The sequence below is a fragment of the Python bivittatus genome, unplaced genomic scaffold, assembly GCF_059951505.1.
Source record: "Python bivittatus isolate LINGU-HERP-01145 unplaced genomic scaffold, Pbiv_v1 ctg000330_np1212, whole genome shotgun sequence".
NCBI classification, from domain to species: domain Eukaryota; kingdom Metazoa; phylum Chordata; class Lepidosauria; order Squamata; family Pythonidae; genus Python; species Python bivittatus.
Genome location: NW_028277058.1, coordinates 42,928,901 through 42,934,900, shown reverse-complemented (window position 1 = coordinate 42,934,900; position 6,000 = coordinate 42,928,901). Strand labels below are relative to the sequence as shown.

Here is a 6,000-nt window from a genome sequence, read left to right as displayed (position 1 = left end):
TGTTGGTGTTACTTGTTTGCTCACAAAGTTCTACCAACATTGGCGGGGGTGGGGGGCAAAGATATGCACAGTTCATAAGATATGAAAGAGGACAAATACTTTTTCAAACTACGGCAGTTGCCACCATTTGCAGGCAACCAACACCGTGTGCCCACTTCTCTGCCAGAAAAAAATATGACAGGAATCCAAGCAAATTCACTGCCTTTCGCATTCAAGATGATCTTAACCTCTCTGTGAGACCAGATGATTTCCCCACTGCGTAGGGGAGCCTATGTAGGCTTTGCAATTGGCCTAAGGACTGAGAAAGCTGCAAAGTGGGCAGTCCCGATGAAAGCCAACACAGATTTGGACAACTGCACACATTTTGTGGCATACCTGAAAGTTACTTTCCAGGATTCTATGAACTAAGTGACCTCCAGCCATGAACACTGCCTACAACAAAATAAGTATCAGAGCTATCTAGCCTCTCTTTTACCTTTCTTTAGTAACCCTGTAGTTAACTAACTACAGATTCACAATCCACTGATTCACTGGGACCATGTGAACTTCATTTTTGCAAGATTCACATCCTGCAGTATCTCAAATCCATACCACTCACATCTTTGCCTTTCAAATATCTGGACTATGCAGGTGGGCTTGGAAAGGGAGAAACACAGATCCTACCCTCGCTTGCTAGCAGTCCTGTGATTACATAAGCAATCTTATTCTTGGGGCCCAGATTCCTGTGAAGCAGCATCAAATATAGAACTGGCTGCAGCTCTTCCCCCTGTCTCCCAGGGTCATTCCCACATACCATTACACTATCCCACAGAAGTTAGAACAGACATAGAATATCTCCAGATTTCTCACATGTTTAACCAACACCAGGTCAGGCAGCCATAATTTTTTTTTTCTCATGTCACTGTTGGAATCTTTTACATTCCAAACATCTCAAACAAGCAGGCTGATGCTTTATCATATAAACCAGAATATTTCTTACCTGATGACTCTCGCTTAGTCTCCCTGCCGCATCAGAAAGTCTGACCATATTCAGTAGAAAGGGAGTCCACCACCACTTTTCTAGATAATTGGTTCCACTGTATAATTCCTCTTATTGTTAGGACATATCGGCTGGAATCTACTTTCCTATGATGTAAATCCAACATTTTGTGTCCTGCCTCCTGAGGTGCCATCCTGTCTGATATCCTTTCAAGTACATCTCCCCCTCAAGTCTCTGCTTCTCAAGGCTGAATATTTCCAGATACTTCCACCTATCCTCATAGGATTTCATTTCTATTCTACTGATCATTCTTATTATATTTTTCTGAATCTATTCCAGTCTGACTGAATCTTGAAGATAATTGCCAGATAGAGTCTGGTCAATGCAGAATAAACTAAAACAATGACTTCCCATGATTTGGAAATTACAAACTTCTGTAGATGTAGCCTAACATTGCATTTGCCTTTTTGCAGCCACATCACCCAGCTGATTCAAACTGAGTTTCTAGTGAACTACCATTCCAAACTGTTTTTCAAAAATACTGGTATCCTGTATTCTACACCATTTACATTTTATTCAATTATTTTCAGCCCATTTCCCTGGACTGTCAAGATTGTTTGGAATTTTGTTTCTTTTTCCAGGTTATGAGCTACACCCTCCGATTTTGTGCCATCTGCAGGTGTGATAAGAATTTCCTCTATCTTCTCATCCAAGCCGTTACCAAACACATTCCAAGACTGAAATTTCTAACATCCTACTCAATACTTCACTACAGTTTTATGAAAACCATTGATAAGTACCTTTTGAATGCAATTTTTGAGCAAACAGTGCACCCACTTAATTGTCATGACATCCAGCCCGCACCTAACTCACTTGAATATCATAATGTTACTTCATCAAATAACATTATATTTTATCTGTAGTATTCCTACAATCTACTAAGTTGTCTCAGAAAATGAGTTAAGGGTAATCTGAACACTTTTGTTCTTGAGAAGTCCATAATGATTTCTGGTCATCACTACATTTTTTTTCAAGGTGCCTACAGATTATTGCTTTATTATATTTCTAGAATATTTCCAGATATTATTGTCAGATTGTCTATAGCATCCTATAGCTTTCTCCCCCCTCCTTTTTTTTTTTAAGATAGGAGTGTTCTTTGCCTCTTCTAGTTGTCTGGCATTTCACCCACTCTCAGTATTTCTCAAAAATAATACATAAAGGCTTGTTGCCTTTTGGCCGTAAATAAATTTGATTGAATAAAGGCTTGTTCAGACTGTCAGTAGGTTCCTTCGTTATCCTAGGATTCAGTTTATCAGGTCTTGGGGATTTAAACCCATTCAAATAGCTATATTTCTGTCAGTCTCAAGGCCTTAGTCCTATCTGGTCACCCTGCTCTTCACAATTGTCTGGGGGACTACATAAAATCTTGTTGAAGAAGACTGAAGACTGACTGAGGGGTTGAATGGTTTCATTTTTTCTTCATTAATTCTCCTTTGTTCCCTGTTGGGTATGAATGGGCAAGTCATTTTGCCAATATAATCACTCATAGTCACTCTGACTTAGCCTCCATGTGGGCAAATCAGGAAGAGGTGACCGGGGCAATGACCTGTGAGTCAGATGGGACTGGTTTCAGCTTGGGCATTCTGAGCAAGTGTACAGGGTTCCCTGAAATCTGTGGGCTGGATCTATGCCCTACCACAGCTCCTTTGGAGGACTGGTGTGTTGTTGGATTTGAGAGGCAATAAATGCTTCTCTAAAGAAAGGGACTGTAGTAGTTGTTCTGAAGGAGGCAAAGGCACATCTCCTCCTGAAGAATAGCTCTTAATCCAAACATTTTGAACAACTTTCACCCAGTCTTTAGTCTCCCTTATTTGGGAAAAATTCTAGAAAAGGTTGTTGTTTGTCAGTTATTGAAATCCTAGATGAAGCAAATTGCCTTCCAGCTGGATTTCAGACCTAGCCATGCACTTGGAGATGATCCATGCTGGAACCTGGAAGGAAGGAATGTGGCCCTCTTGATTCTATTCTATGGTTTAATTTTTAACTGGTTTTATTCTCAGTTTTAATTGTTTTGTTAACTCTGTTTTGGATTTTAACTATGGTTATAATTTGGAGGTTTGGGTTTTATTGCAAGTTGTCTGGGATCTATTAAATCTGCTGGGATTTAAGTGATGCAATAAAATAAAATACCTTTTAGCATTTTGCCATATTCACAAAGCTGTTTAATCTTCTTTTATTTTGGGGTTGGTTTTTTTTGACAGCAATGTACCATCAAATATACTAATTTATATTCCAGCAACTAGCATAAACAACCAGGGGTTCAGTTGTTGTATTGCCAAGAGATGAGCTTTTCTGTTTTCAACTTTTCTCTCCAAATTACTTATGTCTGCTTCTACATCTCTGCTGAGAAATCTAGACCTTTTATTTTCAGAAGAGTAATATCTTTCCTCAAACACCTGATCACCATCAGCGGTGAAAGCTTCCTTACGATTTTTGGGAGGCTTGTTGTGCTGCATAACACTTCGAGCTTTATAATTATTTTTAATCAGCAGGATGGTTTCTGTGTTCCTCGTGTCAATTAAACAATTGGCTACTACTGCATTGTCAAAGCCTAATGCTGCCAAAACTGTTGGGAAGTCAGGATGAAAAACAGCCCTTGACTTTACATCATAAACATTGTCCTGAAAACGAGTAATAATAATTGGAGGTTGAAAACCAGCTTGACAGTATTTGGACATCAAGGCCTGTAATACTCTTTCATCTTTATGATTGTCACAGCAAAATGCAAGAACCAGGTTTTTTAAACATGCTTCAACAGCCAGTGAAAGTTCAGGATCTTTCAGATGAATAAAAGCACCTAGTGGTCCTATTGCAGTGTTGTCCAAACTTGGCCACTTTAAGATGAGTGGACTTCAACTCCCAGAATTCCCCAGCCAGCATGGCTGGCTGGGGAATTCTGGGAGTTGAAGTCCACTCATCTTAAAGTGGCCAAGTTTGGACAACACTGTCCTATTGGTTTATATGTAAACTGCCCCATGCATCAGCCATCTCAATTGCTTCACAAAGGTCTGGCATATATTGTCCAAATCTTTTCATTCTATTGGTTTTACTCTCCTTTAATTGTCTTAGCTGTTGCTGTTGAGAATTCGGTATTTTTTTCACTTCATCATCTTCCTCTTTAAGTCTAGCAAAATCTTCATCATATGAATGTAGAGCCCGTTGAAACTGTGTTAATTGCTGATCAACTGATTCATCTTGATCATGTAATGTCTACAGCTTTTCTTTCAAATAATCTATTCTTCTCTGTTTTTCAACCTTTTCAGGCTCTGAAATCTGTTCAGCACTATTTTCCAGTTCTTCAATTTTGTGTTTGCAAAGTTGTTCATGTTCTTTTTGCAAATGCTTCAGTTCAGCTTGAAAACTATTATGTGCTGCTTCTGAATCATGGTATGATTTTCTTTTTGCCTGTATTTCTGTTTTCAAAGCAATACATGACGGTCCCAGAGTTTGAGCTTCTTCTGTTATCTTCTCTAATTTGTCTTGCACAGTTCATTGTTTAACTTCTGCTGCATCTACTTTAGTCTGCCATTCTTTCACTCGCTCAACAAATTTCTCAGTACTTGTTTCTTGGGCAGTAACATTAACACTGATTTCTTTTATTTTATTTTCAGTATCTTGTACCATTCTCCAAGCTATTTGATGCTGCAATTCTTTTAGCTCATTCTGCATTTCACTCAAAACAGCACTACTTCTGTAACGTTCTGCCTTTTTCAAATATTGCTTTCTAAGTTCTTCAAGAAACTCTTCTCCTTGTTCAACTTGATCTTTCGTTCTTTGCTTAGTTTCCATGATGTATGAATAATCTTCCTTCATCTGCTCCAGTTGTGTTGCTTTCATAAAGAACTTGTATTTGTCACCTTCATTTTTAGAATGTAAGAACTGTTTGCTCATTTCCTGAGTGAGTACAGAGACAGGATTATCTACCTGGATATTAAAATGATCCAGAATTGCAGTAAGTTCTTCTTTCTTGGAAGAAATTAGGGCCCCTGTACTGCTTTTCAGCTTGTAACTACAATGTCCTTCCAAAGTTATGTGCTGATTTATAATGATAGAGTCACCATATTGCTCTGGTCTAAATGCATCTTCACCTTGATTTCGTAGAGTTATTGAAACATCTGCAGAACTCTGTCCATCTTTCACAAATACTTTCAAAGATGATCCTCGTTTTGTCACTGTGGCTTTTCCTCCAAGGCCTACAATCAGGGCAGTTAGCACAGCACTTTTCCCACTTCCATTGTTTCTAACTATAAAATTGACATTGGATCCAAACTTGAATGGCCCCAACATAGAATGGCACATAAAGTTCTTCAGTTGGATACTTTCAATTATTCCAACGTTCCCTGAAGCCAATTGCAAGTCAGAACTACAGTCACTCTGCAGCTGTGAGAATTCGTCACTAAGTTCTTCATCAGAGCTATCTATGAATTCTTGCCTAGCTCTTTTGTTGGATGCTGGCATTGAAAAATGGCCTTCTTTTCTTTTTGCCATAATTGGAAGCAGAACGTCGTCTCTCAAAGATTCTGTCGAAATGACAGTTGTGAGGGAAAACGCCAAGCGTGGACCCTGCCCCCCACCCACCCACCTCCACCAGGGGTTCAGTTTGCACCTTACACTAAGTCATGGCTTTATTAACCACAGTTTTATTCAATAGCCGCAATTGGCAGTAGTCACATTCACTAAGCTAATAGCCATGATTTACAAACTGCAGTAGCTGGGTTCATGAAGTCAAAATCAAGCAAACCATATTTTGGTTTAATGTGGGGACCCAGAAATATGTAATTCTGGCTGTAGCACAATGTGTAATTATCTCAGAATAAGTACCTACTTAATACAATGAGAGTTACTTCCAAGAAACAGGTAAGAGATTTATGTGATCAGACATGCAATTATTAGACTGCAAACCAAAACTATATTGATTGGCCCATGGCTCATTCCCCACAAAGCTTTAAAAATCAATCAAT

At 38.9% G+C, this 6,000-nt stretch overlaps 1 pseudogene; it reads right to left on the bottom strand.

Moving 5' to 3' along the window:
* Positions 1 to 1,117: 1,117 nt before the first annotated feature.
* On the bottom strand, positions 1,118 to 5,527 carry LOC103049392 (structural maintenance of chromosomes protein 6 pseudogene; annotated as a pseudogene).
* Between the last annotated feature and the right edge of the window lie 473 nt (positions 5,528 to 6,000).